Raw genomic sequence first — 25452 nt, 5'->3', positions numbered from 1 at the left:
ATATGTGGACCAATAACATTTGATTTGATTTATTGATTTGATTTATTAGACCCGGAGTCTGTGTTGCGGAAGATACAGCGGGGTTTCTATCAACCATATTAGACCTGGAGTCTGGAGTCTGGAGTCTGTGTTTCTGTGTTTGAGTCTAATGGAGGAGTAAAGCGCATTTTACGCCGCCTGCTCTTCTAGAACCAGTGCGGTTGTGATGAGAACCACTATTATTTACTCTATCTATCGATAAGGAGCTGTATCAAAGCAGAGAGAGAGACTTTAACATCTCAGTAATATCGATATTCAATTAAGAAGCGAAAATAACGCATCACTTGTGGTTTCGAGAGATGATCCATTTTTTAAGAAGTATCTCAATAGTGGAAACCAGAAAGTGAAGTGTTCATTTCAACAAACCTGGTCGATATAGACAGAGAGATGATTGACGCATGTGATCAATCTGATTAGACCTACCTTATCGATATGGAATTACAAGTTCCCTGAAGCATGTCCGTGACTTGCCGTGTAAGCGGGAGCACCAAACCCTGCTCTGATGTCCAGCTTTTATTCCTCTCTATCTCTCTATCTTCTCCTTGTACTTCCTCTCCCTATTTCATTTCACGGTTTTTTTTATTCTCTCCAGATGAAGAATAATCCAAAGAAGAAATAAAACCAGAACGGAAGCGAAGTGGTACCGTCACCGTGTGAGTTAGTTCGTGGGCGCCGTGTAGGAGAAAATAATATCCATCAACGATCAGGCGGAGAGAGAGAGAAAAAACCCACGCGTCCGTTTCTGTTGGAGCTCCGTGATGTTCTGACAAGGCAAACTTCTGCTCCACCAGGGGAGGGGGGGGGTCTGACACGTGACGCCCCGGTAGTACGGACACACACACACACACACACAGTCCGCAGTAGCATCATCACCAGTAAGACAGTATGTAATACTGGCGATATAAATGTTGTATTAGTGTAGTCTCACTGTTAAACTAAACCATTCTAATACAGTACAGTGCAGTACGGCTCAGATTCATCTGTAGTAGGCAGGCTGAACGTTTATGGTCTACATTATAGCCAATTACGCACGTAGAAACTACGTCTATGTTAACTCGCTATGCATCTCTGACAGTAACTTATTGGACAGGACTGGGCTGTAGGAACATGTGTGACGGAGCTGGCCGTAGCCTGTCTCGTTATAAAGAAGAAAATATTTAAAAACATGACTAGGACAAAACATTTTTTTTTTTTTTATCGTTAATTTTTTATTATGAATAAATACGTTTACATTAAAACATGCATATTCAAAATGGATAAAACAAGGATAACAAGACAAACGAATAGGAGGGCTACACATGTACAACACACTTCCTTCCTGTCTTCCTAAATGGCTCTCGTACCTTCATCCGCCCCCGATCCAGCAGACCAAAACACACACAATTACACTGAACGGGATGAGATCTCCGCCTTCACCTGCCCCCGATCCAATTGACCAAAACACACACAATTACACTGAACGGGAATTAATTGATTTAGGAGAAGAGGAGAGGGGCGTGAAGCCCAGGTAGGGGGAGGGGGGAGAGGGACGGGAAGCCCAGGTAGAGGGGGGGCGAGGAGAGGGGGGGGAGCCCAGGTAGGGAGGGGGGGGGGGCGAGGAGAGGGGTGGGAAGCCCAGGTAGAGGGGGGGGGGGGCGAGGAGAGGGGCGGGAAGCCCAGGTAGGGGGGGGGGGGCGAGGAGGGGGACGGGAAGCCCAGGTAGAGGGGGGGCGAGGAGAGGGGGGGAAGCCCAGGTAGGGGGGTGGGCGAGGAGAGGGGCGGGAAGCCCAAGTAGGGGGAGGGGGGACAAGGAGAGGGGCGGGAAGCACAGGTAGGGGGAAGGGGGGGGGACGAGGAGAGGGGCGGGAAGCACTTCCATTTGTTTAATGATCCCTTCTCTCCATCTTTCTGCTCGTTGTTACCATGTTCTTCAGTTATTACATGTTAGTGTGTCAGTTATTACATGTTAGTGTGTCAGTTATTACAGGTTAGTGTGTCAGTTATTACAGGTTAGTGTGTCAGTTATTACATGTTAGTGTGTCAGTTATTACAGGTTAGTGTGTCAGTTATTACAGGTTAGTGTGTCAGTTATTACATGTTAGTGTGTCAGTTATTACAGGTTAGTGTGTCAGTTATTACAGGTCAGTGTGTCTGTTATTACAGGTTAGTGTGTCAGTTATTACATGTTAGTGTGTCAGTTATTACAGGTTAGTGTGTCTGTTATTACATGTTAGTGTGTCAGTTATTACAGGTTAGTGTGTCAGTTATTACAGGTTAGTGTGTCTGTTATTACATGTTAGTGTGTCAGTTATTACAGGTTAGTGTGTCAGTTATTACAGGTTAGTGTGTCAGGTTATTACAGGTTAGTGTGTCAGTTATTACATGTTAGTGTGTCAGTTATTACAGGTTAGTGTGTCTGTTATTACAGGTTAGTGTGTCTGTTATTACAGGTTAGTGTGTCTGTTATTACATGTTAGTGTGTCAGTTATTACAGGTTAGTGTGTCAGTTATTACAGGTTAGTGTGTCAGTTATTAGAGGTTAGTGTGTCAGTTATTACATGTTAGTGTGTCAGTTATTACAGGTCAGTGTGCGTTGTCTTATTGCGAATGGGGGTTGCCGTCTCTGTCTCTCTCTGTCGGCGGCAGAAGGAACGACCCCGGTGGCTCAAGGCTCCTTCCAAGGCCTGGGATCAGAAACTGGTTTGACAACGACATGGTCAGACAGACACATGAGAAAACTGAGGTTAATTGAAACCGGTGGGGGGGGGGGGGGGTCTGTATTAATAAAAATCTAAATTTAGACTTTTAAATCAGAACATACAAATTCAGTTTGGATCTCAGCGCTAAAGCGGAACCAAAATAAGACGTTATTAGGATGGATGGATCATTATATAATAACAGTTTCCTGTGTTTTTTTTATGCCCCATATATTGTTAAAGGAACATGTTAACCTAAAAACTATAATTTGGGGTTTTTCGTTTCCTGCGTCCATTGTTGACAGACATAGACCCAAAATGTCAACCTTGTCAGCAATCAAGTTTTCAAGACATGTCACTTTAGAAATACAGAAATCATCCCTATGTTGTAAATGGTCCCTACATTGTAAATCATCCCTACATTTAAAATCATCCCTATATTGTAAAACATCCCTTTATTGTAAATCCTCCCTACATTGTAAATCAACCCTATATTGTAATACATCATCCCTATATTGTAAATCATCCCTATATTGTAAATCATCCCTATATTGTAATAAATCATCCCTATATTGTAAATCATCCCTATATTGTAAATCATCCCTATATTGTAATACATCATCCCAATATTATAAATCATCCCTATATTGTAAATCATCCCTATATTGTAATAAATCATCCCTACATTGTTAATCATCCCTATATTGTAAATCATCCCTATATTGTAAATCATCCCTATATTTTAAATCATCCCTATATCGTAAACCATCCATATATTGTAATAAATCATCCCTGTATTGTAAACCATCCCTATATTGTAAATCATCCATATATTGTAAATCATCCCTATATTGTAATAAATCATCCGTATATTGTAAATCATCCCTATATTGTAATAAATCATCCCTACATAATAAATCATCCCTACATTGTTAATCATCCCTGTATTGTAAATCATCCCTATATTGTAAATCATCCCTATATTGTAATAAATCATCCCTATATTGTAATAAATCATCCGTATATTGTAAATCATCCCTATATTGTAATAAATCATCCCTATATTGTAAATCAACCCTATATTGCAAATCATCCCTATATTGTAAATCATCCCTATATTGTAAATCATCCCTATATTGTAAATCATCCCTATATTGTAAATCAACCCTATATTGCAAATCATCCCTATATTGCAAATCATCCCTACATTGTAAATCATCCCTATATTGTAAATCATCCCTACATTGTAAATCATCCCTACATTGTAAATCACCCCTATATTGTAAATCATCCCTATATTATAAATAATCCCTATATTATAAATCATCCCTTTATTGTAAATCCTCCCTACATTGTAAATCAACCCTATATTGTAATACATCATCCCTATATTGTAAATCATCCCTATATTGTAAATCATCCCTATATTGTAATAAATCATCCCTATATTGTAAATCATCCCTATATTGTAAATCATCCCTATATTGTAATACATCATCCCAATATTATAAATCATCCCTATATTGTAAATCATCCGTATATTGTAAATCATCCCTATATTGTAAATCATCCCTATATTGTAATAAATCATCCCTACATAGTAAATCATCCCTACATTGTTAATCATCCCTATATTGTAAATCATCCCTATATTGTAAATCATCCCTATATTGTAATAAATCATCCCTACATAGTAAATCATCCCTACATTGTTAATCATCCCTATATTGTAAATCATCCGTATATTGTAAATCATCCCTATATTGTAATAAATCATCCCTATATTGTAATAAATCATCCCTATATTGTAAATCATCCCTATATTGCAAATCATCCCTACATTGTAAATCATCCCTACATTGTAAATCATCCCTACATTTTAAATCATCCCTACATTGTAAATCATCCCTATATTGTAATAAATCATCCCTATATTGTAAATCATCCCTATATTGTAAATCATCCCTATATTGTAAGTCATCCCTATATTATAAATCATCCCTACATTGTAAATCATCCCTATATTGTAATAAATCATCCCTACATAGTAAATCATCCCTATATTTTAAATCATCCCTATATCGTAAACCATCCATATATTGTAATAAATCATCCCTGTATTGTAAACCATCCCTATATTGTAAATCATCCATATATTGTAAATCATCCCTATATTGTAATAAATCATCCGTATATTGTAAATCATCCCTATATTGTAATAAATCATCCCTACATAATAAATCATCCCTACATTGTTAATCATCCCTGTATTGTAAATCATCCCTATATTGTAAATCATCCCTATATTGTAATAAATCATCCCTATATTGTAATAAATCATCCGTATATTGTAAATCATCCCTATATTGTAATAAATCATCCCTATATTGTAAATCAACCCTATATTGCAAATCATCCCTATATTGTAAATCATCCCTATATTGTAATAAATCATCCCTATATTGTAAATCAACCCTATATTGCAAATCATCCCTATATTGCAAATCATCCCTACATTGTAAATCATCCCTATATTGTAAATCATCCCTACATTGTAAATCATCCCTACATTGTAAATCACCCCTATATTGTAAATCATCCCTATATTATAAATAATCCCTATATTATAAATCATCCCTATATTATAAATCATCCCTATATTGTAAATCATCCCTATATTATAAATCATCCCTATATTGTAATAAATCATCCCTATATTGTAAATCATCCCTATATTGTAATAAATCATCCCTATATTGTCATCCGTATATTGTAAATCATCCCTGTAAATCATCCCTATATTGTAATAAATCATCCCTATATTGTAAATCAACCCTATATTGTAAATCATCCCTATTTTTGTAAATCAAATCATCCCTACATCCGTAAAAATCATCCCTATATTGTAAATCATCCCTACATTTTAAATCATCCCTACATTGTAAATCATCCCTACATTGTAAATCATCCCTATATTGTAAATCATCCCTATATTGTAAATCATCCCTATATTGTAATAAATCATCCCTATATCGTAAACCATCCCTATATTTTAATAAATCATCCCTATATCGTAAACCATCCCTATATTGTAATAAATCATCCCTGTATCCATCCCTATATTGTAAATCATCCATATATTGTAAATCATCCCTATATTGTAAATCATCCCTATATTGTAATCATCCCTAATTGTAATAAATCATTCCTATAATCATGTAAATCATCCCTATATTGTAAATCATCCCTATATTGTAATAAATACTGTAATCTGTTTGTGGATCTCCCTAAATTAATGATATATATAAATCATCCCTATATTGAAATCATCCCTATTGTAAATCATCCCTATATATCTATCATCCCTACATTCTAAATCATCCCTACATTGTAATGATATCTATATATCTATATATAAATCCCATTGATTCATCCCTATATTGTAAATCATCCCTATATTATAAATCATCCCTATATTATAAATCATCCCTATATTGTAAATCATCCCATTGATTCCCTAAATTGTAATAAATCATCCGATATTGTAAATCTATATATCTATATAAATACCCATTGATTCCCTAAAATAATGATATCTATATATCTATTTTAAATCATCCCTACCATCCCTATTGATTCTAAATTAATGATAAATCATATATCAAACCATCCCTATCATCCCTATATAAATCACCCATTGATTCATAAATCATCCCTAATGATATCTATATATGATATATAGACCCATTGATTCTAAATGAATGATATCTATATATCTATATATACCCATTGATTCTAAATTAATGATATCTATATATCTATATATACCCATTGATTCTAAATGAATGATGTCTATATATCTATATATACCCATTGATTCCAAAGTAATGATATCTATATATCTATATATACCCATTGATTCTAAATTAATGATATCTACATATCTATATATACCCATTGATTCTAAATTAATGATATCTATATATACCCATTGATTCTAAATTAATGATATCTATATATCTATCTATTCTAAATAATGATATCCTATATATACCCATTGATTCTAAATTAATGATATCTATGAATATCTATATATACCCATTGATTCTAAATTAATGATATCTATATATCTATATAGACCCATTGATTCTAAATGAATGATATCTATATATCTATATATACCCATTGATTCTAAATTAATGATATCTATATATCTATATATACCCATTGATTCTAAATGAATGATATCTATATATCTATATATACCCATTGATTCTAAATTAATGATATCTATATATCTATATATACCCATTGATTCTAAATGAATGATATCTATATATACCCATTGATTCTAAATTAATGATATCTATATATCTATATATACCCATTGATTCTAAATTAATTATATCTATATATCTATATATACCCATTGATTCTAAAGTAATGATATCTATATATCTATATATACCCATTGATTCTAAATTAATGATATCTATACATCTATATATACCCATTGATTCTAAATGAATGATATCTATATATCTATATATACCCATTGATTCTAAATTGATATCTAAATCTATATATACCCATTGATTCTAAATGAATGATATCTATATATCTATATATACCCATTGATTCTAAATGAATGATATCTATATATCTATATATACCCATTGATTCTAAATGAATGATATCTATATATCTATATATACCCATTGATTCTAAATTAATGATATCTATATATCTATATATACCCATTGATTCTAAATTAATGATATCTATATATCTATATATACCCATTGATTCTAAATTAATGATATCTATATATCTATATATACCCATTGATTCTAAATGAATGGGTAGATATATGGTTTAGTTAACAGTGAGTCTAACAGAGAATGGTTTCGTTAACAGTGTGAGCCACTAGTCAACTGGCCTTGGTATGTCCGTGTGTGTGTGTCCATTCTCAGCTGTGAGCATCAGACAGTAGACTGCTGACAAAACAAACACACCCCTCCACCTCTCTCAAAACACCACCTGTCTCTCTCTCTCTCTCTCTCTCACTCTTCCACCCCCATCCTCCTTCTGTCTGTCTGGCCCTTTGAATCTCTCTGTCTCTCTCTCTCTCTCTCTCTCTCTCTCTCTCTCTCTCTCTCTCTCTCTCTCTCTCTCTCTCTCTCTCTCTCTCTGTCTCTGTCTCTGTCTCTGTCTCTCTCTCTCTCTTTCTCTCTCTCTCGCTCTCTCTCTCTCTCTCCCCCCCTCTCTCTTTCTTTCTCTCTCTCTTTCTCTTTCTCCCTCTGCCTCTCACTCTCTGTCTCTTTCACTCTCTAGGTCTCTCTCTCTCCATATCTGTCTCTCTCTCCATATCTGTCTCTCCATGTCTCTCTCTCTCTCTCTCTCTCTCTCTCTCTCTCTCTCTCTCTCTCTCTCTCTCTCTCTCTCTCTCTCTCTCTCTCTCTCTCTCTCCCCCCATCATCCACCTGTCTCATCTGCTCCCCTCCCTGGTCTGGAATGTGGAAACCCAAGCCCTCTTGCCCCCCCCAAATGGCTCCCTGATGCCCCTCCGCATAGTTCCCGATGGCTCCTGGTTGGCTCCAGAATGGCTCCTCTAAGGCCTCGATGCTCTTGATGGCTGTAGCATGCTAGCTAACTGCAGAGAACAACAACTCTGTATTAGCAGGGAGCTAATAGACATTTAGAGCATGCTAGCTAGCTGCAGAGATATATACATTTAGAGTATGCTAGCTAGCTGCAGAGATCAACAACTCTGTATTAGCAGGGAGCTAATATACATTTAGAGTATGCTAGCTAACTGCAGAGAACAACAGCTCTGTATTAGCAGGGAGCTAATATACATTTAGAGTATGCTAGCTAACTGCAGAGAACAACAACTCTGTATTAGCAGGGAGCTAATATGACCGACAGCCCTACTGCCCTACTGCCCTACAGCCCTATCGCCCTACTGCCTTACTGCCTACTGCCCTACTGCCTGCAGCCCTGCTTCCTACAGCCCTACTGCCTGCAACCCTGCTTCCTACAGCCCTACAGCCCTACTGCCCTACAGCCCTACTGCCCCACTGGCTACAGCCTACTGCCCTACAGCCCTACTGCCCCACTGCCTACAGCCTACTGCCCTACAGCCCTACTGCCTGCAGCCCTGCCTCCTACAGCCCTACAGCCCTACTGCCCTACTGCCTACAGCCTACTACCTACTGCCCTACTGCCTACTGCCCTACTGTCTACAGCCCTACAGCCCACAGCCTACAGCCCTATTGACCTATAGCCTTACTGCCTACAGCCCTACTGCCCTACAGCCCTACTGCCTACAGCCCTACTGCCTACAGCCCTACTGCCCTACAGCCCTACAGCCCTACAGCCCTACTGCCTACAGCCCTACTGCCCTACAGCCCTACTGCCCTACAGCCCTACTGCCTACTGCCTACAGCCCTAATGCCTACTGCCTACTGCCTACTGGCTTACTGCCTACTGCCCTACTGCCTTAATGCCTACAGCCCTACAGCCCTACTGCCTACAGCCCTACTGCCTTACTGCCTACTGCCCTACTGCCTTACTGCCTACAGCCCTACTGCCTACTGCCTACAGCCCTACTGCCTACTGCCCTACTGCCTACAGCCCTACTGCCTACAGCCCTACAGCCCCACAGCCCTACAGCCCTACTGCCCTACTGCCTACAGCCCTACAGCCCTACTGCCTACTGGCTTACTGCCTACAGCCCTACAGCCCTACTGCCCTACAGCCCTACAGCCCTACTGCCTACTGGCTTACTGCCTACAGCCCTACAGGCCTACTGCCTACAGCCCTACAGCCCTACAGCCCTACTGCCCTACTGCCTACAGCCCTACTGCCTACTGCCTACTGGCTACAGCCCTACTGCCTACAGCCCTACTGCCCTACTGGCTACAGCCCTACTGCCTACAGCCCTACTGCCTACTGCCTACTGGCTACAGCCCTACTGCCTACAGCCCTACTGCCTACTGGCTACAGCCCTACTGCCTACAGCCCTACTGCCTACTGCCTACTGGCTACAGCCCTACTGCCTACAGCCCTACTGCCTTACTGCCTACAGCCCTATTGCCTGCAGCCCTGCTTCCTACAGGCCTACTGCCTAAAGCCCTACTGCCTACAGCCTACTGCCCTACTGCCTACATCCCCACTGCCTGCAACCCTGCTTCTTACAGCCCTACTGCCTACTGCCTACAGCCCTAATGCCTACTGCCTACTGCCTACTGGCTTACTGCCTACTGCCCTACTGCCTTAATGCCTACAGCCCTACAGCCCTACTGCCTACAGCCCTACTGCCTTACTGCCTACTGCCCTACTGCCTTACTGCCTACAGCCCTACTGCCTACTGCCTACAGCCCTACTGCCTACTGCCCTACTGCCTACAGCCCTACTGCCTACAGCCCTACAGCCCCACAGCCCTACAGCCCTACTGCCCTACTGCCTACAGCCCTACAGCCCTACTGCCTACTGGCTTACTGCCTACAGCCCTACAGCCCTACTGCCCTACAGCCCTACAGCCCTACTGCCTACTGGCTTACTGCCTACAGCCCTACAGGCCTACTGCCTACAGCCCTACAGCCCTACAGCCCTACAGCCCTACTGCCCTACTGCCTACAGCCCTACTGCCTACTGCCTACTGGCTACAGCCCTACTGCCTACAGCCCTACTGCCCTACTGGCTACAGCCCTACTGCCTACAGCCCTACTGCCTACTGCCTACTGGCTACAGCCCTACTGCCTACAGCCCTACTGCCTACTGGCTACAGCCCTACTGCCTACAGCCCTACTGCCTACTGCCTACTGGCTACAGCCCTACTGCCTACAGCCCTACTGCCTTACTGCCTACAGCCCTATTGCCTGCAGCCCTGCTTCCTACAGGCCTACTGCCTAAAGCCCTACTGCCTACAGCCTACTGCCCTACTGCCTACATCCCCACTGCCTGCAACCCTGCTTCTTACAGGCCTACTGACTACTGCCTACAGCCTACAGTCCTACTCCCTACAGCCCTACTGCCCTACTGCCTACAGCCCTACAGCCCTGCACTTCTCTGTTGATAGCTGTGTGCTACTGGCTTAGGGGCTGGACCTCTCCTCTCCTCTCCTCTCCTCTCCTCTCCTCTCCTCTCCTCTCCTCTCCTCTCCTCTCCTCTCCTCTCCTCTCCTCTCCTCTCCTCTCCTCTCCTCTCCTCTCCTTCCCCTCTCCTCTCCCTTCCCTTCCCTTCCCTTCCCTTCCCTTCCCTTCCCTTCCCTTCCCTTCCCTTCCCTTCCCTTCCCTTCTCCTCTCCTGGGTGGAGGAAGTCTTGGTGTAAAAGGTTTCCCCTGGTTGCAGTCTGTCTGTCTCATACAAAGGCAGTGGCTTAGGGGCTGGACCTCTCCTCTCCTCTCCTCTCCTCTCCTCTCCTCTCCTCTCCTCTCCTCTCCTCTCCTCTCCTCTCCTCTCCTCTCCTCTCCTCTCCTCTCCTCTCCTCTCCTCCCTTCCCTTCCCTTCCCTTCTCCTCTCCTGGGTGGAGGAAGTCTTGGTGTAAGAGGTTTCCCCTGGTTGCAGTCTGTCTGTCTCATACAAAGGCAGTGAAATATACATCCATCAGATATATTATTGAACGATAGGAGAGACAGAAAGAAAATGAGAGAGGGAGGAGAGGGAGAAGAGGAGAGGAGAGAGAGAGGGGGAGAGAGGGAGAAGGGGTAGAGAGAGAGAGAAGGGGTAGATAGAGGGGACAGAGAGAGAGAAGAGAAGAGGAGAGAGAGAGGGGGGGAGAGAGAGAGAGAAGGGGTAGAGAGAGAGAGGGGACAGAGAGGGATAAGAGAAGAGGAGAGAGAGAGGGGGGAGAGAGGGAGAAGGGGTAGAGAGAGAGGGGGGAGAGAGGGAGAAGGGGTAGAGAGAGAGGGGACAGAGAGGGAGAAGAGAAGAGAACAGGAGAGTGACAGGGAGAAGGGAGCGAGAGAGAGAGAGAGAGAGAGAGAGCGAGAAGGGGTAGAAATATATAGAGAGTGGGTGGGTGGAAGCCAGTTTCATCTCTCTGCACGCTCAAATAATAATATGAATGATGATATTTTAAGAAACATGAAGAGAGAAAAAATGAGAGGAGAGGAGGGCGATAGGGAAATGAAAGGAGAGGAGGTTGATGAGGGGAGGAGAGGAGAGGAGAGGGTGATACAGAAATGAGAGTAGAGGAGATGAGAGGAGAGGAGAGGAGAGGGTTATACAGAAATGAGAGTAGAGGAGAGGATAGGAGAGGAGAGGTGAGGAGAGGAGAGGAGAGGGTTATACAGAAATGAGAGTAGAGGAGAGGATAGGAGAGGAGAGGTGAGGAGAGTGATACAGAAATGAGAGGACAGGAGAGGAGAGGAGAGGAGAGGAGGAGAAGAGAAGAGGAGAGGAGAGGAGAGGAGGAGAGGAGAGGAGACGATAAGAGGAGAGGAGACGATAAGAGGAGAGGAGAGGAGAGGAGAGGAGAGGAGAGGAGAGGAGAGGAGAGGAGAGGAGAGGAGAGGAGAGGAGGGTGATGAGGGGAGGAGAGGAGAGGGTGATACAGAAATGAGAGTAGAGGAGAGGAGAGGTGAGGAGAGGAGAGGAGAGAAAAGGAGAGGAGAGGAGAGGTGAGGAGAGGAGGGAGGAGGAGGGAGAGGGGGAGAGGGAGAGGAGAGGAGGGAGAGGAGAGGAGAGGAGAGGAGAGGAGAGGAGGGGAGAGGAGAGGAGAGGAGAGGAGGGGAGAGGAGATGAGAGGAGAGGAGAGGAGGGGAGAGGAGAGGGTAATACACCCAAGACAGAGATATACAGGAAGTTATTCACAACCCAACATAGCTCATCTGTAAACATCCCATCCAATCTACCCTCATCCCCATACTGTATTGATTTATTTATCTTGCACCCCAGTATCTCTACTTGCACATTCATCTTCTGCACATTCTACCATTCCATTGTTTTAACTGCTATATTGTAATAACTTTGCCACCATGAGCCTATTTATTGCCTTACCTCTCTTATCTCACCTCATTTGCACATGATATATATATAGATTTATTTGTACTGTAGAGTAGAGGATTGATTGTATGTTTTGTTTATTCCATGTGAAACTCTCTGGGTGCTGATGGAGGTGTTGTGTAGAGGGGGTCTGGGTGCTGATGGAGGTGTTGACTAGAGGGGGTCTTGGTGCTGATAGAGGTGTTGACTAGAGGGGGTCTGGGTGCTGATAGAGGTGTTGTGTAGAGGGGGTCTGGGTGCTGATGGAGGTGTTGTGTAGAGGGGGTCTGGGTGCTGATGGAGGTGTTGACTAGAGGGGGTCTTGGTGCTGATATAGGTGTTGAGTAGAGGGGGTCTGGGTGCTGATAGAGGTGTTGAGTAGAGGGGGTCTTGGTGCTGATTAGAGGTGTTGTGTAGAGGGGTCTGGGTGTTGAGGAGAGGGGGTCTGGGTGCTGATAGCTGATAGAGGTGTTGTGTAGAGGGGTCTGGGTGTTGAGTAGAGGGGGTCTGGGTGCTGATAGAGGTGTTGTGTAGAGGGGGTCTGGGTGTTGAGTAGAGGGGGTCTGGGTGCTGATAGAGGTGTTGAGTAGAGGGGGTCTGGGTGCTGAGTAGAGGGGGTCTGGGTGCTGAGTAGAGGGGGTCTGGGTGCTGATAGAGGTGTTGTGTAGAGGTGGTCTGGGTGTTGAGTAGAGGGTGTCTGGGTGCTGATTGAGGTGTTGAGAAGAGGGGGTCTGGGTGCTGATAGAGGTGTTCAGTCAGCTGTGTGTCAGTCAGTCAGTCAGTCAGCTGTGTTTCAGTCAGCTGTGTGTCAGTCAGTCAGTCAGCTGTGTGTCAGTCAGCTGTGTGACAGTCAGCTGTGTGTCAGTCAGCTGTGTGTCAGTCAGTCAGTCAGCTGTGTGTCAGTCAGCTGTGTGTCAGTCAGTCAGCTGTGTGTCAGTCAGCTGTGTGTCAGTCAGTCAGTCAGCTGTGTGTCAGTCAGCTGAGTGTCAGTCAGCTGTGTGTCAGTCAGCTGTGTGGTGTGTCAGTCAGTCAGTCAGCTGTGTGTCAGTCAGCTGTGTGTCAGTCAGCTGTGTGTCAGTCAGCTGTGTTTCAGTCAGTCAGTCAGTCAGCTGTGTGTCAGTCAGTCAGTCAGCTGTGTTTCAGTCAGTCAGTCAGTCAGCTGTGTGTCAGTCAGTCAGTCAGCTGTGTGTCAGTCAGTCAGTCAGCTGTGTTTCAGTCAGCTGTGTGTCAGTCAGCTGTGTGTCAGCCAGCTGTGTTTTGGTCAGCTGTGTTTCAGTCAGTCAGCTGTGTGTCAGTCAGTCAGCTGTGTGTCAGTCAGTCAGTCAGCTGTGTTTCAGTCAGCTGTGTGTCAGTCAGCTGTGTGTCAGTCAGCTGTGTTTTGGTCAGCTGTGTTTCAGTCAGTCAGCTGTGTGTCAGTCAGTCAGCTGTGTGTCAGTCAGTCAGTCAGCTGTGTTTTGGTCAACTGTGTTTCAGTCAGTCAGCTGTGTGTCAGTCAGTCAGCTGTGTGTCAGTCAGTCAGTCAGCTGTGTGTCAGTCAGCTGTGTGTCAGTCAGCTGTGTGTCAGTCAGTCAGCTGTGTGTCAGTCAGTCAGCTGTGTGTCAGTCAGTCAGCTGTGTTTTGGTCAGATGTGTGTCAGTCAGTCAGCTGTGTGTCAGTCAGCTGTGTGTCAGTCAGTCAGCTGTGTGTCAGTCAAGTCAGTCAGCTGTGTCAGTCAAGTCAGTCAGCTGTGTGTCAGTCAGTCAGTCAGCTGTGTTTCAGTCAGCTGTGTGTCAGTCAGCTGTGTATCAGTCAGCTGTGTTTCAGTCAGCTGTGTATCAGTCAGCTGTGTGTCAGTCAGTCAGTCAGTCAGCTGTGTGTCAGTCAGCTGTGTATCAGTCAGCTGTGTGTCAATCAGTTAGTCAGCTGTGTGAAAGTCAGCTGTGTGTCAGTCAGCTGTGTGTCAGTCAGTCAGTCAGCTGTGTATCAGTCAGCTGTGTATCAGTCATCTGTGTGTCAGTCAGCTGTGTGTCAGTCAGTCAGTCAGCTGTGTGTCAGTCAGTCAGTCAGCTGTGTATCAGTCAGCTGTGTGACAGTCAGCTGTGTTTCAGTCAGCTGTGTGAAAGTCAGCTGTGTGTCAGTCAGCTGTGTGTCAGTCAGTCAGTCAGCTGTGTATCAGTCAGCTGTGTATCAGTCATCTGTGTGTCAGTCAGCTGTGTGTCAGTCAGTCAGTCAGCTGTGTGTCAGTCAGTCAGTCAGCTGTGTATCAGTCAGCTGTGTGACAGTCAGCTGTGTTTCAGTCAGCTGTGTGTCAGTCAGATGTGTTTCAGTCAGCTGTGTGTCAGTCAGTCAGTCAGCTGTGTTTCAGTCAGCTGTGTGTCAGTCAGCTGTGTTTCAGTCAGCTGTGTGCCAGTCAGTCAGTCAGCTGTGTGTCAGTCAGATGTGTTTCAGTCAGCTGTGTGTCAGTCAGCTGTGTGTCAGTCAGCTGTGTTTCAATCAGCTGTGTGACAGTCAGTCAGCTGTGTGTCAGTCAGCTGTGTATCAGTCAGCTGTGTGTCAGTCAGCTGTGTGTCAGTCAGTCAGCTGTGTTTCAGTCAGCTGTGTGTCAGTCAGCCGTGTGACAGTCAGCTGTGTGTCAGTCAGCTGTGTGTCAGTCAGCTGTGTGTAAGTCAGATGTGTTTCAGTCAGCTGTGTGTCATTCAGCTGTGTGTCAGTCAGCTGTGTTTCAATCAGCTGTGTGTCAGTCAGTCAGCTGTGTGTCAGTCAGTCAGTCAGTCAGCTGTGTGTCAGTCAGCTGTGTGTCAGTCAGCTGTGTTTCAGTCAGCTGTGTGTCAGTCAGCTGTGTGTCAGTCAGCTGTGTGTCAGTCAGCTGTGTTTCAGTCAGCTGTGTGTCAGTCAGCTGTGTTTCAGTCAGCTGTGTGTCAGTCAGCTGTGTATCAGTCAGCTGTGTATCAGTCAGCTGTGTATCAGTCAGCTGTGTGTCAGTCAGCTGTGTGTCAGTCAGCTGTGTTTCATTCAGCTGTGTTTCAGTCAGCTGTGTGTCAGTCAGCTGTGTGACAGTCAGCTGTGTGACAGTCAGCTGTGTGTCAGTCAGCTGTGTATCAGTCAGCTGTGTGTCAGTCAGCTGTGTTTCAGTCAGCTGTGTGTCAGTCAGCTGTGTGTCAGTCAGCTGTGTGTCAGTCAGCTGTGTATCAGTCAGCTGTGTGTCAGTCAGCTGTGTGTCAGTCAGCTGTGTTTCATTCAGCTGTGTTTCAGTCAGCTGTGTGTCAGTCAGCTGTGTGACAGTCAGCTGTGTGACAGTCAGCTGTGTGTCAGTCAGCTGTGTGTCAGTCAGCTGTGTGTCAGTCAGCTGTGTGTCAGTCAGTCAGTCAGCTGTGTTTCAGTCAGCTGTGTTTCAGTCAGTCAGTCAGCTGTGTTTCAGTCAGCTGTGTGTCAGTCAGCTGTGTGTCAGTCAGCTGTGTTTCAGTCAGTCAGTCAGCTGTGTGTCAGTCAGCTGTGTTTCAGTCAGCTGTGTGTCAGTCAGCTGTGTTTCAGTCAGCTGTGTGTCAGTTAGCTGTGTGTCAGTCAGCTGTGTTTCAGTCAGCTGTGTTTCAGTGTGTCAGTCAGTGTGTTCAGTCAGCTGTGTGTCAGTCAGCTGTGTGTCAGTCAGCTGTGTGTCAGTCAGTCAGTCAGCTGTGTTTCAGTCAGCTGTGTGTCAGTCAGCTGTGTGTCAGTCAGCTGTGTGTCAGTCAGCTGTGTTTCAGTCAGTCAGTCAGCTGTGTGTCAGTCATTCAGTCAGCTGTGTGTCAGTCAGTCATTCAGCTGTGTTTCAGTCAGTCAGTCAGTCAGCTGTGTGTCAGTCAGTCAATCAGCTGTGTGTCAGTCAGTCAGTCAGCTGTGTTTCAGTCAGCTGTGTTTCAGTCAACTGTGTGTCAGTCAGCTGTGTGTCAGTCAACTGTGTGTCAGTCAGCTGTGTTTCAGTCAGCTGTTTTTCAGTCAGTCAGCTGTGTGTCCGTCAGTCAGCTGGGTGTCAGTCAGTCAGCTGTGTGTCAGTCAGTCAGTCAGCTGTGTGTCAGTCAGTCAGCTGTGTGTCAGTCAGTCAGTCAGCTGTGTGTCAGTCAGTCAGCTGTGTGTCAGTCAGTCAGTCAGCTGTGTGTCAGTCAGTCAGTCAGCTGTGTTTCAGTCAGCTGTGTGTCAGTCAGCTGTGTTTCAGTCAGCTGTGTATCAGTCAGCTGTGTGTCAGTCAGCTGTGTGTCAGTCAGTCAGTCAGTCAGCTGTGTGTCAGTCAGCTGTGTGTCAGTCAGCTGTGTATCAGTCAGCTGTGTGTCAGTCAGCTGTGTGTCAGTCAGCTGTGTGTCAGTCAGCTGTGTTTCAGTCAGTCAGTCAGCTGTGTGTCAGTCAGCTGTGTTTCAGTCAGCTGTGTGTCAGTCAGCTGTGTTTCAGTCAGCTGTGTGTCAGTTAGCTGTGTGTCAGTCAGCTGTGTTTCAGTCAGCTGTGTTTCAGTCAGCTGTGTGTCAGTCAGCTGTGTATCAGTCAGCTGTGTGTCAGTCAGCTGTGTGTCAGTCAGCTGTGTGTCAGTCAGTCAGTCAGCTGTGTTTCAGTCAGCTGTGTGTCAGTCAGCTGTGTGTCAGTCAGCTGTGTGTCAGTCAGTTGTGTTTCAGTCAGTCAGTCAGTCAGCTGTGTGTCAGTCATTCAGTCAGCTGTGTGTCAGTCAGTCATTCAGCTGTGTTTCAGTCAGTCAGTCAGTCAGCTGTGTGTCAGTCAGTCAATCAGCTGTGTGTCAGTCAGTCAGTCAGCTGTGTTTCAGTCAGCTGTGTGTCAGTCAACTGTGTGTCAGTCAGCTGTGTGTCAGTCAACTGTGTGTCAGTCAGCTGTGTTTCAGTCAGCTGTTTTTCAGTCAGTCAGCTGTGTGTCCGTCAGTCAGCTGGGTGTCAGTCAGTCAGCTGTGTGTCAGTCAGTCAGTCAGCTGTGTGTCAGTCAGTCAGCTGTGTGTCAGTCAGTCAGTCAGCTGTGTGTCAGTCAGTCAGCTGTGTGTCAGTCAGTCAGTCAGCTGTGTGTCAGTCAGTCAGTCAGCTGTGTTTCAGTCAGCTGTGTGTCAGTCAGCTGTGTTTCAGTCAGCTGTGTATCAGTCAGCTGTGTGTCAGTCAGCTGTGTGTCAGTCAGTCAGTCAGTCAGCTGTGTGTCAGTCAGCTGTGTGTCAGTCAGCTGTGTATCAGTCAGCTGTGTGTCAGTCAGCTGTGTGTCAGTCAGCTGTGTGAAAGTCAGCTGTGTGTCAGTCAGCTGTGTGTCAGTCAGTCAGTCAGCTGTGTGTCAGTCAGCTGTGTGTCAGTCAGTCAGCTGTGTGTCAGTCAGCTGTGTGTCAGTCAGCTGTGTGTCAGTCAGCTGTGTGTCAGTCAGTCAGCTGTGTGTCAGTCAGCTGTGTGTCAGTCAGCTGTGTGTCAGTCAGTCAGTCAGCTGTGTGTCAGTCAGCTGTGTGACAGTCAGCTGAGTGTCAGTCAGCTGTGTGTCAGTCAGCTGTGTGGTGTGTCAGTCAGTCAGTCAGCTGTGTGTCAGTCAGCTGTGTGTTAGTCAGCTGTGTGTCAGTCAGCTGTGTTTCAGTCAGTCAGTCAGTCAGCTGTGTGTCAGTCAGTCAGTCAGCTGTGTTTCAGTCAGTCAGTCAGTCAGCTGTGTGTCAGTCAGTCAGTCAGCTGTGTGTCAGTCAGTCAGTCAGCTGTGTTTCAGTCAGCTGTGTGTCAGTCAGCTGTGTGTCAGTCAGCTGTGTGTTGGTCAGCTGTGTTTCAGTCAGTCAGCTGTGTGTCAGTCAGTCAGCTGTGTGTCAGTCAGTCAGTCAGCTGTGTTTCAGTCAGCTGTGTGTCAGTCAGCTGTGTGTCAGTCAGCTGTGTTTTGGTCAGCTGTGTTTCAGTCAGTCAGCTGTGTGTCAGTCAGTCAGCTGTGTGTCAGTCAGTCAGTCAGCTGTGTTTTGGTCAGCTGTGTTTTGGTCAGCTGTGTTTCAGTCAGTCAGCTGTGTGTCAGTCAGTCAGCTGTGTGTCAGTCAGCTGTGTGTCAGTCAGTCAGCTGTGTGTCAGTCAGTCAGCTGTGTTTTGGTCAGATGTGTGTCAGTCAGTACGCTGTGTGTCAGTCAGTCAGCTGTGTGTCAGTCAAATCAGTCAGCTGTGTGTCAGTCAGTCAGTCAGCTGTGTTTTAGTCAGCTGTGTATCAGTCAGCTGTGTTTCAGTCAGCTGTGTATCAGTCAGCTGTGTGTCAGTCAGCTGTGTGTCAGTCAGTCAGTCAGCTGTGTGTCAGTCAGTCAGCTGTGTGTCAGTCAGTCAGTCAGCTGTGTGTCAGTCAGTCAGCTGTGTGTCAGTCAGTCAGTCAGCTGTGTGTCAGTCAGTCAGTCAGCTGTGTGTCAGTCAGTCAGTCAGCTGTGTTTCAGTCAGCTGTGTGTCAGTCAGCTGTGTTTCAGTCAGCTGTGTATCAGTCAGCTGTGTGTCAGTCAGCTGTGTGTCAGTCAGTCAGTCAGTCAGTCAGCTGTGTGTCAGTCAGCTGTGTGTCAGTCAGCTGTGTATCAGTCAGCTGTGTGTCAGTCAGCTGTGTGTCAGTCAGCTGTGTGAAAGTCAGCTGTGTGTCAGTCAGTCAGTCAGCTGTGTGTCAGTCAGCTGTGTGTCAGTCAGTCAGCTGTGTGTCAGTCAGCTGTGTGTCAGTCAGTCAGTCAGCTGTGTGTCAGTCAGCTGTGTGTCAGTGTGTGTCAGTCAGCTGTGTGTCAGTCAGCTGTGTGTCAGTCAGTCAGTCAGCTGTGTGTCAGTCAGCTGTGTGACAGTCAGCTGAGTGTCAGTCAGCTGTGTGTCAGTCAGCTGTGTGGTGTGTCAGTCAGTCAGTCAGCTGTGTGTCAGTCAGCTGTGTGTCAGTCAGCTGTGTGTCAGTCAGCTGTGTTTCAGTCAGTCAGTCAGTCAGCTGTGTGTCAGTCAGTCAGTCAGCTGTGTTTCAGTCAGTCAGTCAGTCAGCTGTGTGTCAGTCAGTCAGTCAGCTGTGTGTCAGTCAGTCAGTCAGCTGTGTTTCAGTCAGCTGTGTGTCAGTCAGCTGTGTGTCAGTCAGCTGTGTTTTGGTCAGCTGTGTTTCAGTCAGTCAGCTGTGTGTCAGTCAGTCAGCTGTGTGTCAGTCAGTCAGTCAGCTGTGTTTCAGTCAGCTGTGTGTCAGTCAGCTGTGTGTCAGTCAGCTGTGTTTTGGTCAGCTGTGTTTCAGTCAGTCAGCTGTGTGTCAGTCAGTCAGCTGTGTGTCAGTCAGCTGTGTGTCAGTCAGTCAGCTGTGTGTCAGTCAGTCAGCTGTGTTTTGGTCAGATGTGTGTCAGTCAGTACGCTGTGTGTCAGTCAGTCAGCTGTGTGTCAGTCAAATCAGTCAGCTGTGTGTCAGTCAGTCAGTCAGCTGTGTTTTAGTCAGCTGTGTATCAGTCAGCTGTGTTTCAGTCAGCTGTGTATCAGTCAGCTGTGTGTCAGTCAGCTGTGTATCAGTCAGCTGTGTGTCAGTCAGTTAGTCAGCTGTGTGAAAGTCAGCTGTGTGTCAGTCAGCTGTGTGTCAGTCAGCTGTGTGTCAGTCAGTCAGTCAGCTGTGTATCAGTCAGCTGTGTGACAGTCAGCTGTGTGTCAGTCAGCTGTGTGTCAGTCAGTCAGTCAGCTGTGTGTCAGTCAGTCAGTCAGCTGTGTATCAGTCAGCTGTGTGACAGTCAGCTGTGTTTCAGTCAGCTGTGTGTCAGTCAGATGTGTTTCAATCAGCTGTGTGTCAGTCAGTCAGTCAGCTGTGTTTCAGTCAGCTGTGTGTCAGTCAGCTGTGTTTCAGTCAGCTGTGTGTCAGTCAGTCAGTCAGCTGTGTTTCAGTCAGCTGTGTGTCAGTCAGCTGTGTGTCAGTCAGCTGTGTTTCAATCAGCTGTGTGACAGTCAGTCAGCTGTGTGTCAGTCAGCTGTGTATCAGTCAGCTGTGTGTCAGTCAGCTGTGTGTCAGTCAGTCAGTCAGCTGTGTTTCAGTCAGCTGTGTGTCAGTCAGCTGTGTTTCAGTCAGTCAGCTGTGTGTCTGTCAGCTGTGTATCAGTCAGCTTTGTGTCAGTCAGCTGTGTGTCAGTCAGTCAGCTGTGTGTCAGTCAGTCAGTCAGCTGTGTATCAGTCAGCTGTGTGTCAGTCAGCTGTGTTTCAGTCAGCTGGGTGTCAGTCAGATGTGTTTCAGTCAGCTGTGTGTCATTCAGCTGTGTGTCAGTCAGCTGTGTTTCAATCAGCTGTGTGTCAGTCAGTCAGCTGTGTGTCAGTCAGTCAGTCAGCTGTGTGTCAGTCAGCTGTGTGTCAGTCAGCTGTGTGTCAGTCAGCTGTGTTTCAGTCAGCTGTCAGTCAGCTGTGTGACAGTCAGCTGTGTTTCAGTCAGTCAGCTGTGTGTCAGTCAGTCAGTCAGCTGTGTTTCAGTCAGCTGTGTGTCAGTCAGCTGTGTGTCAGTCAGCTGTGTTTCAGTCAGCTGTGTGTCAGTCAGCTGTGTGACAGTCAGCTGTGTGTCAGTCAGCTGTGTGTCAGTCAGCTGTGTTTCAGTCAGTCAGCTGTGTGACAGTCAGCTGTGTGTCAGTCAGCTGTGTGTCAGTCAGCTGTGTTTCAGTCAGCTGTGTGTCAGTCAGCTGTGTGTCAGTCAGCTGTGTGACAGTCAGCTGTGTGCCAGTCAGCTGTGTGTCAGTCAGCTGTGTTTCAGTCAGCTGTGTGTCAGTCAGCTGTGTTTCAGTCAGCTGTGTGTCAGTCAGCTGTGTATCAGTCAGCTGTGTGTCAGTCAGCTGTGTATCAGTCAGTCAGCTGTGTTTCAGTCAGCTGTGTTTTGGTCAGCTGTGTGTCAGTCAGCTGTGTGACAGTCAGCTGTGTTTCAATCAGCTGTGTGTCAGTCAGCTGTGTGTCAGTCAGCTGTGTTTCAGTCAGCTGTGTTTCAGTCAGTCAGTCAGCTGTGTTTCAGTCAGCTGTGTGTCAGTCAGCTGTGTGTCAGTCAGCTGTGTTTCAGTCAGCTGTGTGTCAGTTAGCTGTGTGTCAGTCAGCTGTGTTTCAGTCAGCTGTGTTTCAGTCAGCTGTGTGTCAGTCAGCTGTGTGTCAGTCAGCTGTGTGTCAGTCAGCTGTGTCAGTCAGTCAGCTGTGTGTCAGTCAGCTGTGTGTCAGTCAGCTGTGTGTCAGTCAGCTGTGTTTCAGTCAGCTGTGTGTCAGTCAGCTGTGTGTCAGTCAGCTGTGTGTCAGTCAGCTGTGTTTCAGTCAGCGTGGTGTTTTAACCCTCTCACCCCTATGGCCTCTTCCTCCTCCTCCTCTTACTCCTTTTCCCCCTCCTCCTCCTCCCTTCTCCTCCTCTTCCTCTTCCCCCTCCTCCTCTGCCTCCTCCCTCCTCCTCCTCCCTCCTCCTCTTCCTCTCCTCCTCTTCCTCCTCCCCCTCTCCCTCCTCCTCCCTCCTCCTCCTCGTTATTATCTAGTAATGCTCTGGGACCATCTGCTCTCTGCACTCCCGTTACCTCTCCCCCTCTGTGTGTGTGTGTGTGTGTGTGTGTGTGTGTGTGTGTGTGTGTGTGTGTGTGTGTGTGTGTGTGTGTGTGTGTGTGTGTGTGTGTGTGTGTGTGTGTGTGTGTGTGTGTGACCACTCCAAGTGCAGAGAGAGACTCATACCGTATGGCTGACTGTCAGAAGGCATATTGTCACCTCTGTGTAGGCCTGAATGATTGTAGGTCTTAATCGGAATGCTTTTCTGATGGAGACAATGCTTTCCTGTTGGAGTCAATGCTTTTCTGATGGAGACAATGCTTTTCTGATGGAGTCCATGGCTCCTCACCAGCAGGGGGCGTAATCACCAGGTAATATAGCCTACCGTAATGTCTCCTCACCAGCAGGGGGAGTAATCACCAGGTCATATAGCCTACCGTAATGTCTCCTCACCAGCAGGGGGAGTAATCACCAGGTCATATAGCCTAGAGTAATAATGTCTCCTCACCAGCAGGGGGAGTAATCACCAGGTAATATAGCCTACCGTAATGTCTCCTCACCAGCAGGGGGAGTAATCACCAGGTAAGTAATGTCTCCTCACCAGCAGGGGGAGTAATCACCAGGTAATATAGCCTACAGTAATGTCTCCTCACCAGCAGGGGGAGTAATCACCAGGTAAGTAATGTCTCCTCACCAACAGGGGGAGTAATCACCAGGTAAGTAATGTCTCCTCACCAGCAGGGGGAGTAATCACCAGGTAATATAGCCTACAGTAATGTCTCCTCACCAGCAGGGGGCGTAATCACCAGGTAATATAGCCTACCGTAATGTCTCCTCACCAGCAGGGGGAGTAATCACAAGGTCATATAGCCTAGAGTAATAATGTCTCCTCACCAGCAGGGGGAGTAATCACCAGGTAATATAGCCTACCGTAATGTCTCCTCACCAGCAGGGGGAGTAATCACCAGGTAAGTAATGTCTCCTCACCAGCAGGGGGAGTAATCACCAGGTAATATAGCCTACAGTAATGTCTCCTCACCAGCAGGGGGAGTAATCACCAGGTAAGTAATGTCTCCTCACCAACAGGGGGAGTAATCACCAGGTAAGTAATGTCTCCTCACCAGCAGGGGGAGTAATCACCAGGTAATATAGCCTACAGTAATGTCTCCTCACCAGCAGGGGGAGTAATCACCAGGTCATATAGCCTACCGTAATGTCTCCTCACCAGCAGGGGGAGTAATCACCAGGTCATATAGCCTAGAGTAATAATGTCTCCTCACCAGCAGGGGGAGTAATCACCAGGTAATATAGCCTACCGTAATGTCTCCTCACCAGCAGGGGGAGTAATCACCAGGTAAGTAATGTCTCCTCACCAGCAGGGGGAGTAATCACCAGGTAATATAGCCTACAGTAATGTCTCCTCACCAGCAGGGGGAGTAATCACCAGGTCATATAGCCTAGAGTAATAATGTCTCCTCACCAGCAGGGGGCGTAATCACCAGGTAATATAGCCTACAGTAATGTCTCCTCACCAGCAGGGGGAGTAATCACCAGGTAATATAGCCTGCACTAATGTCTCCTCACCAGCAGGGGGCGTAAACACCAGGTAATATAGCCTACAGTAATGTCTCCTCACCAGCAGGGGGCGTAAACACCAGGTAATATAGCCTACAGTAATGTCTCCTCACCAGCAGGGGGCGTAAACACCAGGTAATATAGCCTACAGTAATGTCTCCTCACCAGCAGGGGGCGTAAACACCAGGTAATATAGCCTACAGTAATGTCTCCTCACCAGCAGGGGGCATGATCACCAGGTAATATAGCCTACAGTAATGTCTCCTCACAGGTTTATTTATTCCTAAATTCATTGTTAATCTTAATTTTCAAGCTGTTGGCTGCATACCTTTTTCAACACACTACAATACATGTCAATCTACATTTCATAAGGAGGGGGAGGTGGGGGGGGACGAACTCATGTGAGATTCGAAACCTTTGCCACAATCTGTGACAATTACCTATATGGACCTTGGCGTTTTACACATGACAGTTATTTTGACAAGTTGATGAAATACACGATAGTTGGACGCTTCCGTGACCAAGTCTACCTACGTCGGCCATCTTTGATTGGCTGATCCGGGAACTTGTGCCAGGATATATAAATCAGTGCCACCTGTCGAAGTTAGCATGGTGCTAACAGCAACATCTCACAGCAAGAACTGGCAAATCTGGTGCAGTCCATGAGGAGGAGATGCACTGCAGTATTTAATGCAGCTGGTGGCCACACACAGATACTGACTGTTACTTTTGATTTTGACGCCCCCCTGTTTGTTCAGGGACACATTATTCCATTTCTGTTAGTCACATGTCTGTGGAACTTGTTCAGTTTATGTCTCAGTTGTTGAATCTTGTTATGTTCATACAAATATTTACACATGTTAAGTTTTCTGAAAATAAACACAGTTGACAGTGAGAGGATGTTTCATTTTTTCTTTTTTTGCTGAGTTTCCGTACTTTTCATTGTCTTTCGTTATTATTGAACTGAACGTTACACATGAACGTAGTCATAGACACGTTGTTTAGAAGGTCTACGGGACATTAGTTCAGCCACACGTCTCATATTACTCCGTGGACTACTGACCAATTGAAAGAGTTCCTCCTAGAGGAAGCTTGGTCAGTAACTCCACCCCCCTTTCCTGTCACGTGACTACACCTGTCCCACAAGCTGTTAACACTTGACATGGAGACGGAAGACAACTGGAAGACAACTGAAAGACAGAACCTCAGAGATCTGTACAAGTCATTTTGGTCAGACAGCTATATCCTTAGAATAGACCGTACTTATAGAACATAGAGATGGAAGACAACTGGAGACTGGAAGACAGAACCTCAGAGATCTGTACAGGTCATTTTGGTCAGACAGCTGTATCCTTAGAATAGACCGTACTTATAGAACAGAATAGCATACCAGTTGTGGAACAGCTGCAACGATTGTTCTGCACACAACTTGGTTTCATTTTTCTAGCTAGTGATTACTGGTGATTACTCCCCCTGCTGGTGAGGAGACATTACTGTAGGCATTTTGAATTTTGTCTAGGTAGTGATTACTGGTGATTACTCCCCCTGCTGGTGAGGAGACATTACTGTAGGCATTTTGAATTTTTCTAGGTCGTGATTACTGGTGATTACTCCCCTTGCTGGTGAGGAGACATGACTGTAGGCATTTTGAATTTTTTCTAGGTAGTGTAGAGGCATTTTGTCTTTACAAGCAGATCAATATGATCGCCTATTTACAGCAATTGTGTGTTGTTGTTGTTGTTGTTTTTTCGTGTCTTTTACTGCTTTCAC

General features: G+C 45.8%; 1 protein-coding gene across 1 annotated transcript in view; it reads right to left on the bottom strand.

The window, feature by feature from the left end:
• The window catches only part of LOC124021622 (voltage-dependent T-type calcium channel subunit alpha-1H-like), a 150231-nt gene extending 149447 nt beyond the window's left edge, over positions 1–784 (bottom strand). Inside the window, exon 1 of the mRNA XM_046336759.1 lies at positions 463–784. The gene's annotated coding sequence lies outside the window, so the exon portion shown is untranslated. The remainder of the gene's footprint in view (positions 1–462) is intronic.
• Between the last annotated feature and the right edge of the window lie 24668 nt (positions 785–25452).

Source organism: Oncorhynchus gorbuscha, unplaced genomic scaffold (genome assembly GCF_021184085.1).
Source record: "Oncorhynchus gorbuscha isolate QuinsamMale2020 ecotype Even-year unplaced genomic scaffold, OgorEven_v1.0 Un_scaffold_1148, whole genome shotgun sequence".
NCBI classification, from domain to species: Eukaryota; Metazoa; Chordata; class Actinopteri; order Salmoniformes; family Salmonidae; genus Oncorhynchus; species Oncorhynchus gorbuscha.
Note: the sequence above shows the minus strand (reverse complement) of the source record. Positions and strands in the feature narration are given on the sequence as shown.